The sequence below is a fragment of the Musa acuminata genome, chromosome BXJ1-6 (genome assembly GCF_036884655.1).
Source record: "Musa acuminata AAA Group cultivar baxijiao chromosome BXJ1-6, Cavendish_Baxijiao_AAA, whole genome shotgun sequence".
In the NCBI taxonomy this organism is placed as follows: domain Eukaryota; kingdom Viridiplantae; phylum Streptophyta; class Magnoliopsida; order Zingiberales; family Musaceae; genus Musa; species Musa acuminata.
In genome coordinates this window covers 27893892-27906751 of record NC_088332.1, presented here as the reverse complement: position 1 = coordinate 27906751, position 12860 = coordinate 27893892, and positions in this window count along the sequence as shown.

The following is a 12860-nucleotide window of genomic DNA, read 5'->3' as shown; positions in this document are numbered from 1 at the left end:
GTCCAAAATCTACAAAATCAGTGTCAAAAGAAAGTTATTAGAGTCTAATTTCAAAAAAAATAGTTCCTGCCTGAATTCACATTTTGTACTAAAAATTATAGCTGAAAAAGTGTATTGGGGTCAGTTTACCGAAAAAATTTCAGAATCCATGGTTCTATGTCCAAAGAGAGACATATCAGTTTCTAAATAGAAATCCTTCAGTTTATTTTGAATCAACATAAAAACAGAGACTAATTTTCTGTAGGATGGGGTTAGAAACACTTGCCTTTGGGAATTTTGACCCCAAGTGAAAGGATTTGGGCAAGAACCCTTAAAGCTCCAATTTTTTTTTTTCTTCTTCTTCTTCTTTCTTTATTTCCCTGATCATCCACGTAGCTGCCTTCTCTGCTTCCTTAAGAACTAAGGCAGAGAGGCTTAAGCGGTGGGATTTGTCATTTTGTGTGTTTTGCAGTTTAGTCCTTGTTTTTATCATATTCACTTTTGGGTCCTTAGGGTTTACATATAGGTCCTCAGATTCTTTTTTTTTTTTTTTTTGAACAAATCTCCCAAATCTTAAAAATAAGTTACCTCTGATTCATACTCTATTTCTTTTGTCAATTTAAAATAGATGCTTACATTATCACCAGAAATTTATATGAAAATTCGGAAATGAGGGGTGTTACACCTCCCCCCCCCTAAAAGAAAAATTTAGTCCTCTAAATTTATCGTACCTCTATCGACGAAAAGACGGGGGTACACATTTTTCATTTCCTCCTCTAGCTCCTAGTTGTTTCCGCTCCGGCATGATGTCTCCAAATTACTTGAACCAGTGGGATGACCCGATTCCTTAGGATTTTTTTCTTTCTTATCAACAATCTGAATAGGCTCTTCCACATAAGATAATGTTGAATCTCGTATTTTGATGATGAAACCACTTGATATGTGTTTATGATTTAAACTGCATTTTGAGTGATGCAGGTCTACTCGATCAGGTTTAGACAGTTGACGCAGGAGGAATTGACGTTGCGCCGGAAGAGATCACGTCAGGATATTGGATGGCTGAATGCTTCGAACGTCGGGCATCGGGCCAAGGAGAGCGAAATTGCGCTAAGGATATCGGGGTTGCGGAGGTCAACCGTCGATTGGGCAACAAGCCGCAAGAGAGGACGATGCACCGAAGAATCGGACGAAGCGCCAACCAATGACGTGCCGGGCAACAGAATGTCAATTCGCGTTGTAATAATTGTCTAGATCGGAGTTGAGTTTTGGTTTGTGTGTGCAGGATTAACTACAATAACGATGAAGACATAAAGCGAAACAAAGTGCTGGAGTCAAGCGTGAAGGATTTGTTGCGAGTTTGACGGAAGTTCGAAGGTTCGTCGGGAATGCTGTCGGAACTAGCCGAGAATGAGTAGGGAGCTTGCCGAAGGGTTTTTCGGAAGCTCGCCGGAAGGTTCGTTGGAAGTTCACGGAGCTCACCGAGAAAGATCGGAGCTTGCCGAAGAAGCTCGTTGGAACTCGCCAAGATCAAATCGTGAAGTCTAGGAGCTTGCCGGGAGTCCGCAGAATGGTTTTCGAGAGTTTATCGGAAGACCGTCGGAAGTTCGCCGGAAGCTCGCCGGAAGAAGTCTTGACTTACGGACTTTGTAATAGCTTAGAAAATGTCTTTAAATTCGTAGTTAGCACGTTAATTAGGGTTAGGATTAGGTGTTAATCGTATAACCCAAGTAGGGGCCAATTGGGCCCGAGTTCGGACTGGTTTGGGCCAAGTTTGGAGCCCAACCAGTGAGCTGATTTGGCCTAGGTGGTGGCACCGCCCAGCACCCGAGAGCTGGGCGGTGACACCTCCTGGGCTGGGCGGTTGCACCGTCCAGCACCCGAGCATTGGGCTGTGGCACCGCTTGGCTGGGCGGTGGCACCGTCAGCATCGGGAACATACGAGAATTCAAATTTTTGGAGCCCAAATTTGAATCCTCTTGAGGCCTATAAATACCCCTCAAGTCTCAGCTTAGAAAACAACTCTTTGAGCAGCAAGTGATTGAGAGAAAAGTCTTAGAAGAGTCTTTGCCTTTCTTGTTTTCAATTTGCTAGTGTTCACCTCCTTCTTTCTTACTGAAAATCTGTAAGAGAGTGAACCGCTTCTAAAAGTTGTAAAAGGGGTATTTACCCTTCCCTTTCAAGAGATTTGCTAGTGGAAGGTGGGAGCTTCATCGAAGAGGGACCTCGCAAGTGGATGTAGGTCACTTGACCGAACCACTTTAAAAACGGCGTAATCTCTGGTTTGCATTTCATTACTGCTATTTACATTACTGCAAACCCTCTTACTTGCTTTATTTCCTCATTACATTTACTGCACAACTTTACGAATACGCTTTCAAGTTAAGCACTTCCGATTCTGATTTTTATCATACGAAAGATTTGTCGAAACCAACGTTTTAATCCGCTGCACTAATTCACCCCCCCCCCTCTTAGTGCCGCTCCGATCCTAACAATTGGTATCAGAGCAAGGCTCACTCTCATATTTGGTTTAATACCCAAGAGAGATGGCTTACTCCGGCATGCAAGAGGGACACTCTATCACACATCCACCTATGTTTAATGGGTCGGATTACACGTATTGGAAGACCCGTATGAGGATCTTCCTCATTTCTATGGATTTCGAGCTTTGGACTATTGTCGAAAACGGATTTCAAAAATCTTCTCTTCCGATGAACGAATGGAATGAATCGGAGAAGAAGGTTTTTGCCTTAAATGCAAAGGCTATGAATGCCTTGTTTTGTGCTTTGGACAAAAATGAGTTCAATCGGATTTCAACGTGCGAAACGGCTTTTGATATTTGGCGAACACTTGAAATCACGCACGAGGGAACTAGTAGAGTCAAAGACTCGAAAGTTAACATTTCAATACATGATTTCGATCTTTTTCGAATGAAGACAAGCGAAACCATTGTCGACATGTACACCCGTTTTACGGATGTCGTCAATGGTTTACAAGCTCTTGGCAAATGTTTCTCGAATTTTGAACTTGTTAGTAAAGTTTTACGATCACTTTCTAAATCTTGGGAATCAAAAGTAACGGCAATACAAGAAACAAAAGATTTAAATATTTTTTCACTTGAAGAACTTATCGGCTCATTGATGACATATGAAATGGTGCGCAATGCACATGATGAACACAATGAACACTTGGACCACCTTCCAAAGAACAGGAAGGATTTGGAACTCCGGACAAATAAATACCACTTGAGCGATGACTCAAGTGATGAGGACAATGATGAACTTGAACTTCGAACACTAACTCTTAATAAGTTCATTAAACAAAAATCTAAAATAAACAATGAACTTGAACGGAGGAAGAGGCCAAAGAAGAGGAAGGCAACCAAGGATGAATCAAGAACTTCCAAAGGTGAAACGACGAGGGCTTTGACGAGCTTCAACTACAAGGTAAGTAACTCAACTCTCTTGAATTATTTTAAAATTACTTAAAGTTTTTAATGAGTTCTTAATTTAGATAGTAGGAATAGGAAATAAAAAAAAATTTTAAAAATTATATCATGTTTTTCTTTTTAGCATCTTTGAAAAAATTAAAAATTTGATCATGAAAAGTATATTGCTAAGTTTTCATACATGTTATGTTTTGAAATGTTGAATGATGTATGCAACATTATGGATGATAGTTATATATAATGCTTAGGATTAATTCATGCATGTGTATTTTGATGATTTTATATCATGCATGAGTTTTTGAAGTGAATATTGATTTGATACTCTCATTTTGGATTAACATGTTTTTGGTTTAATCATTTTTATGATGAATTAAGATGACATTCTCATGACATATTAAGATGACAAAGTGTATGTACATCTATGTATGAATTTCTTGATAGTCTTTTGATGATAGATGTGATATCATGATGTTTTATTTTTGATGTGTTTGGTCTTGACGGTTTTATGACGAAACTTTTGTTTTGATTTTAAATGATGATACATGTTTTCACAAAAAGATTTGAACACCCTCACATGAAATCAATTATATGAAATGGAAATAAATTTTATATCCTATTGAGATTAATGAATTTAGTTTACCAATCTTGTGAATCTCATGAAAATAAACATGATGAATATTTTAAAAATAAATGAGTGTATCATGTATTTGGTCTTAATGATTTCTCTTAACCATATTTTTTTGAAATCATACTTGATGATGAATATCAAGATATTAAAAGGATGTTATCATGGAATCATACTTGATGATTTGTTCTATGAAATTTACCTTTCCGTCTTAAATATTGACACTTGTTTTATTAAAGGTAAAGGAATGCTTATAAGAAGCAAATCACATGAATAGAAATTTATAAAAACGAAATACGATCCTCTATCTTATCGATTTTTCAATAAATCTATGCTTGTCATGTATGAATTTATTGAATGTGATTTGGAGGATGATTTCGGATTTCACAAATGCTTGATTCATACTTCTGACATGAGACACATTTTAAATATGAATCATGTTCAATGCTTCAATCATATTATATCGCCCTTAATTCATTTTGTTCTCCTAGATTTATTTACGAAAGAGGAGAATCTTCCAAAAATAAAATGATGCAAATGAATCACTTATCGATATGTCTTTTTGAAATATCTTTTTAATGTGATGTTGATAATTTGAGATGCCTATTGGAATTCATGACATAAGATAATTGAATCCTTGACTTACTCTAGCTTGAAAATAGATGTTTAAAATCTTGCTTGATTAGCTGTTTTATAAGATTTTGCCTTTATGTCTTGAACTTTCATGCTTATCTTGATTTGACATATAATGACTAAGGCATGCTTAGATAAAAAAGAATCACTTCAAAAATGCTTTTCCCATCGGATCAAGATTAATGATTTCATGATATTTTGTGAATCTCGAAATTGATTTTGATGACTTGATTATGAGTTTCAAGTTACCGATTTGATTTGAATAAGTTTTATTTAAATCATAATCTTGATCTTGTAAAATTGGAATCACAAATAATATCTTTTGGTATTCATGAATTGATACTCACAATATGAAAGTATTGGTATTCATGACTTGAATTTAATTGAAACATTGCATGCTTAAATTAATCATTCTCCTATGTTTCAAAAATTCCTTAAAAGCCTTATGAGATGATTGAAAATTAATTTGCTTTATGATGAATCACGAATCATGACTTGATCTATGATATTGATATATTTTAATCATGATCCTTGGTTGTATAATCCTTTTGCTCTATTAAAAGGATTTATTGAATGAATCATGTCCTTCTTGAATTTTCTTGATATCATGACATGATTTTGTAAGTTGGCTTGTATAATGATTAAAATCTTTTGGCCATCGATTTCTCCCTTCTTTTCGGTAATGACAAAAGGGGAGAAATATATGAATTGATACTATAAGTGTCATATTTAAATTTGAATTATGTTGAGATATCAAAAGAAGCTTGCATCGAAATATATGGTAAATTGATAATCGAAATGCTATGATTGCCATATGCCATGTTTGCATCATATTAAGATATCAAGAACTAGCATTGTAATTTTACTTGCTGATATCTTGTCATATGATGAAATGCTACGAATTGTTGCTAAAATGATGCACGCAACACTTATGCTTTTTATGTGATGTATTGCATATGATGTGTATCATGAATGCTTTAAATGATGAATGTTTGGTATCATGATCAACATGTTGATAAATGCTTGAAAATTTTAATGTTTGAGTATCATGTATGATATGCTTATTAATGATGATTGATTTATTTTTCGGTATCGTGCATGAAAAATAAGGTTATTGAAATTGTGTATGTTTTAATTTGAATATATAATGATGCACAAATAAGAATGATACTTACCTTTGTCATAATATGAAAATTGATATAAGGGTCTTCCCTTCTTTTTTACAATGACAAAGGGGAGCAAGAATTTCTAGCGTGGACATCATGAAAAGAGGCAAACTAACTAGCTTGCACAATTCAAGATGAAAGCAAAAATTGCACTTCTCAAAAGAGAAGATACAAATGTAACATTTGCCAAATTGTTTGCTTGCCTCATGTAAAACATTATCTCTTGCTAGTTTGACATTTTTGCTAGCTTGTATGTTGCAAAACTTGATCACTTTTTCAAACATTTTGCTAGCTTGCATGATGTAGAACTTGCTATCTTGAACATTACCAAAAGTGCTATCTTGTATGCTATAAAACTTGCATATCTAAAACTTGATAGCTTGAATGTCCTAAGCATGATGCAATACTTGCTAAATTTTCTAGCTTCAAAACTGCATGATGATAAAACTTGATATTATGTTTTTCATGCAATGAGTTGAACTTATATTAAAAACACAAAGAATAGTTGTACTTCTCCTTTTTGTTGATGACAAAGAGGGAGAAGTATGTTGATGACATGATATGCATAAGTTTATGCATATGTTCATGATCATGTGTTGCAAGTATTCATGATGAATATTGCAATGACTTGAATTCAGTTTGAATTCAAGGTTCTATCAATATGGCATATTGATAAGGAGAGTTTGTTTAAACTCCCGGAGTTAAGGTTAACTCCGTCATCAAGTGGTTGTCATCATCAAAAAGGGGGAGATTGTTGAATCTCGTATTTTGATGATGAAACCACTTGATATGTGTTTATGATTTAAACTGCATTTTGAGCGATGCAGGTCTACTCGATCAGGTTTAGACAGTTGACGCAGGAGGAATTGACGTTGCGCCGGAAGAGATCACGTCAGGATATTGGATGGCTGAATGCTTCGAACGTCGGGCATCGGGCCAAGGAGAGCGAAATTGCGCCAAGGATATCGGGGTTGTGGAGGTCAACCGCCGATTGGGCAACAAGCCATAAGAGAGGACGATGCACTGAAGAATCGGATGAAGCGCCAACCAATGACGTGGCGGGCAACAGAATGTCAATTCACGTTGTAATAATTGTCTAGATCGGAGTTGAGTTTTGGTTTGTGTGTGCAGGATTAACTACGATAACGATGAAGACATAAAGTGAAACAAAGTGCTGGAGTCAAGCGTGAAGGATTTGTTGCGAGTTCGAGAGTTCGACGGAAGTCCGAAGGTTCGTCGGGAATGCTGTCGGAACTAGCCGAGAATGAGTAGGGAGCTTGCCGAAGGGTTTTTCGGAAGCTCGCCGGAAGGTTCGTTGGAAGTTCGCGGAGCTCACCGAGAAAGATCAGAGCTTGCCGAAGAAGCTCGTTGGAACTCGCCAAGATCAAATCGTGAAGTCTAGGAGCTTGTCGGGAGTCCGCAGAATGGTTTTCGAGAGTTTATCGGAAGACCGTCGGAAGTTCGCCGGAAGCTCGCCGGAAGAAGTCTTGACTTACGGACTTTGTAATAGCTTAGAAAATGTCTTTAAATTCGTAGTTAGCACGTTAATTAGGGTTAGGATTAGGTGTTAATCGTATAACCCAAGTAGGGGCCAATTGGGCCCGAGTTCGGACTGGTTTGGGCCAAGTTTGGAGCCCAACCAGTGAGCTGATTTGGCCTAGGCGGTGGCACCGCCCAGCACCCGAGAGCTGGGCGGTGACACCTCTTGGGCTGGGCAGTTGCACCATCCAGCACCCGAGCATTGGGCGGTGGCACCGCTTGGCTGGGCGGTGGCACCGCCAGCATCGGGAACATACGAGAATTCAAATTTTTGGAGCCCAAATTTGAATCCTCTTGAGGCCTATAAATACCCCTCAAGTCTCAGCTGAGAAAACAACTCTTTGAGCAGCAAGTGATTGAGAGAAAAGTCTTAGAAGAGTCTTTGCCTTTCTTGTTTTCAATTTGCTAGTGTTCACCTCCTTCTTTCTTGCTGAAAATCTATAAGAGAGTGAACCGCTTGTAAAAGTTGTAAGAGGGGTATTTACCCTTCCCTTTCAAGAGATTTGCTAGTGGAAGGTGGGAGCCTCATCGAAGAGGGGCCTCGCAAGTGGATGTTGGTCACTTGACCGAACCACTTTAAAAACGGCGTAATCTCTGGTTTGCATTTCATTACTGCTATTTACATTACTGCAAACCCTCTTACTTGCTTTATTTCCTCATTACATTTACTGCACAACTTTGCGAATACGCTTTCAAGTTAAGCACTTCCGATTCTGATTTTTATCATACGAAAGATTTGTCGAAACCAACGTTTTAATCCGCTGCACTAATTCACCCCCCCCCTCTTAGTGCCGCTCCGATCCTAACAGATAAATCTCTATCGATCTCCATTAGCTCATACTCAATGATGTGAGAAGGGTCATATATATACTTCCTAATCATCGAGACATGAAATATATCATGGACATGGCTCAATGCTGGTGGCAAGGCAATCCTGTAAGCGACAGAACCAACCCTCTCAAGAACCTCAAAAGGTCCAACAAATCTTGGGCTTAACTTTCCTTTCTTTCCAAACCTTATAATGCCTTTGGAAGGGAAGACTTTTAAGAATACAAAATCTCCGATTTCAAACTCAATATCTCGTCTCCTATTGTCGGCATAACTCTTTTATCCGGTGCTAACAGCTTTCTGTCACCAACTTCCTCCCAACATATAGGTGTTATGCACTTCCGCCCATATAAAGCTTCATAAGGAGCCATCTGAATACTTGAATGATAACTATTATTATAAGTGAACTCAACAAGTGAAATATCTTTATCCCATTCACCTTTCCAATCCATAATATAGGCTCTAAGTAAATCCTCAAGTGTTTGAATTGTTCTTTCTGACTGACCATCAGTCTGAGGATGATATGCAGTACTAAACTTGACTTTAGTGCCCATAGATTCCTATAATCTTCTCCAGAATCTAGAGAGAAATCTGGAGTCTCTATCAGAGATGATCTCTTTTGGAATACCATGAAGTCTTACTATTTCATTAACATATAAATCTGTAAGTCTATCAAGTGAATAAGTCATATTAATCGGTAGGAAGTGTGCAGATTAACATCATGCTTTCTAGAGGTTCTGGGTAGTCCTGAAACAAAATCCATAGTAATACATTCCCATTTCCATTTAGGAATATCTAAAGGTTGCAACAACCCTCCAGGTCTTTGGTGTTCTACTTTGATTTGCTGACAAGTCAAACATTTTGAAACATACATTGCAATTTCCTTCTTCATGCCTTCCCACCAATAATGACTTTGAAGATCTCTATACATCTTGGTGCTCCCAGGATGTATGGTGTACTTCGAAGTATGACTTTCCTTTAGGATTTGATTCTTGATATTCGGTTCATTTGGTACACATACTCTCTCCCCAAATCTCAATAGGCCATCCTTTGAAACTTGAAATTGTGGCTTCAATTCCTTTTCTACTTCATTCCTCAAGTAGATTAAATATGGATCTCGTAATTGTCCTTCCTTAATTTGTTGAATAAGATCAGATTGCACTTGAATGGAGGCCATCAATATCATCGAGTCTTGCTCTTTCCTCAAAGCTTTCAAATCAAAATTTTCTTCTAATAACTTCCATTGCTTCACGACCAGACTAGCCATAAAACTTGTAGATTTCCTACTAAGTGCATCAGCTACAACATTGGCCTTGCCCAGGTGATAACGGATGGCACAATCATAATCCTTCAGAAGTTCTATCCATCTTCGCTGCCTCATGTTTAACTCTTTCTGAGTGAAAATATATTTTAAACTCTTGTGATCAGTAAAGATTTCAAACTGTCGACGATACAAATAATGTCTCCAAATCTTTAGAGCAAAAATAATTGCTGCCAATTCCAAATCATGAGTTGGATAATTCAATTCATAACCTTTAAGTTGCCTAGAAGCATACGCAATTACTCTCCCTTCCTGCATCAAAACACATCCTAAGCCCTTTCTTGAAGCATCAGTATAAACTACAAACTCATCACTACCACTTGGAATAGTGAGTATAGGGGCACTAGTCAATCTTCTTTTTAACTCTTGAAAACTTTGCTCACAATCATCACCCCATACAAATTTCATATTCTTCTTAGTGAGTTTGGTGAGAGGTTGAGCAATTCGAGAAAATCCCTCCACAAATCTCCTGTAATAACCTGCCATGCTCAAGAAACTTCTAACCTCCGTTACATTTGTTGGTACTTCCCATTCAACAACAGCTTCTATTTTTCTTGGATCAACAGATATACCCTTCCCTGAAATCACATGGCCTAAGAAAGCAACTTCATTCAACCAAAATTCACATTTGCTGAACTTTGCATACAACTTCTTTTCTCTTAGTATGGACAATACATTTCTCAAGTGTTCCTCATGCTCTTGATTACTCCTTGAATACACCAATATGTCATCAATAAATATAATTACACAGATATCCAAGAGCGGTTGAAATATCCTATTCATTAGTTCCATAAAAGCTGCAGGGGCATTTGTCAAACCAAAAGGCATCACCTAGAATTCATAATGACCATATCGAGTTCTGAAAGCTGTTTTTGAAATATCCTCCTCCTTGATCTTCAACTGATAGTAACCTGACCTCAGGTCAATCTTAGAGAATACTTGTGCACCTTGCAGTTGATCAAACAAATCATCAATTCTAGGTATGGGATACTTGTTTTTGATGGTCACCTGATTCAACTGTCTATAATCAATATAAAGCCTCAATGTTCCATCCTTCTTCTTCACTAATAGTACCGAAGCACCCCATGGGGATACACTGGGTCGTATGAAACCCTTATCTAATAATTCTTGTATTTGCTTCTTTAATTCCTCTAGTTCGAGTGGTGCCATTCTGTAGGGAGGCTTAGATATTGGGGTTGTACTGGGGACCAGATTAATAGCAAATTCACCCTCTCTATCTAGAGGTAAACCAGGCAAGTCATCTGGGAATACATCAGGGAATTCTTTGACCACTTAAATTTCATCTAGGTGGGTTTCCTGATTTGAATGCTCCTTTACACACACCATATAACAAAAACAACCTTTCTGCATAAGACAATAAGCTTGAAGCGCTGATATCAAGCAAGGAGGCAAATCATGCTTAAAGCCCTCAAAGAAAAATATAGGCTGATCTGGTATGCAGAAAGTAATTATTTTCTTGTAACAATCAATACTAGCGTGATGAGAAGATAACCAATCCATGCCAAGTATAATATCAAAACCCTGGATCTCTAGGAGAATCAAATCAGCAAAGAGTTCGTGTTCTCCAATAGAGATCAAACAAGATGGGTAAACCAAGTTTGTTGCCAATGAATCTCCAATAGCAGTTGTTACATATAACATATAATCCAAGGGTCTAGGTAGAATATCCAAGTGACAAGCAAAGTATTGTGAAACAAAAGATAAGTTGGAGCCGGGATCAAACAAAACTTTTGCATTTCTTTTAGTAACATGAAGAATACCTTTAGAAGCTTTAGAATCTTGTTCAGTGATAGCGTACACTCTAGCATGGGCTGAGGGTCTAGGAGATAGTGGCTCTTTCTTCCTTTTCAGTGGGCAATCTCTTAATTGATGATCTAACCTTCCACAAGCAAAACAGGCTCCAATCACCCGAAAACACTGACTTGTTTCATGATTTAATCCACATTTTGCACATGACTGAGTCCTCCGCAATGGTTTCCATTTCTCAAATCCAGATGTCTTAAACCTCTTGTTACTAGCTTCATATTCATTTTCTCTCCTGCTTTTGCTAGTAAATTTGTCCTTTTTGTTCTTGCCAATGATTTCTTGAATTTCCTCCATGTCTCGTTCAATTTTCAAAGCTCTTTCTACCGTATCTGCATATGTTTGTAGTTTTAAAGCTGACATTCGGCTTCTTATTGCTGGCCGTAATCCCCTTTCAAACCTTCTTGCCTTCCTAGATTCATCATCAGTCATATGTGTGGCAAACCTGGAGAGCTCAGTGAATTTAGATTCATACTTTGTAACCGTCATACTTCCCTGGATAAGATTCAAGAACTCCAATTCTTTTTGCTCTCTCATACAATCTGGAAAATATTTATCATTAAACTTTTCTTGGAATAACTTCCATGTCATTGGCTCATGTTTGATTTCAGACATCCTCTTAATCATTCTCCACCAGTGTTCAGCTTCTCCTTCCAGCATAAAGGTGGCAAGAAAAACCTTTCGATCATCAGGGTAATTTAAGGCATCAAATATTTTCTCTATCTGCATCATCCATCGTTCTGCCACCATTGGATCAGACTCACCACTAAAACTGGGAGGACTAAGCTTCTTAAACTATTCAATTCCCAACCCCGTCTGGTTTGATGTTCCTGTTCCATCATTTCTTCCTTGTAGGACAGGTTGTTGTTGTTGTTGCATCACTTGTGCCATAGTCTCCAAAGTCCGCATAATACCACTCAATTGATCAGTAGTAGATGCAACAGGAGAACCAGATGATCTCGTCATCCTTGCTTCCTAAAACATCAAAAGAACATTTTCTTTGATCAATCTCTAAATGATAGTCAATAAACCTAAAAAAAAAATAATATTCTTAGTGATTCTCAATTCATACTCTAATACCACCTCTGTCACGCCCCTCAAAATATCGACAATATTTAAAATTTTCATCACAACTAATCCAGGATCCAAACACACATTTGAGGTCACTAAGAAAACATTCAGATAAAAAATTTCACCTCTATAGTCTACAAATTCATAACCCTGTGCAGTTCATAAACATCCCACACATCACTCGATAATTCAAATAAACTAAACTTAACTCATCAAAATAATAACCACAACATAATTTCACCAGTGGGGAAGTCTATGCAGTCAACTAACCAACGATTACCATAAGTTCGTATCATTACATGAATTTAACTTAACATTCCAAAATCCTAAACATGAGGGATCCTTTAACTTACACAAAATCCACAGGTTTAGATTCATCATCAACATTTCATTAGATGCAGAGTGGCTTATACAACAAATACATATATG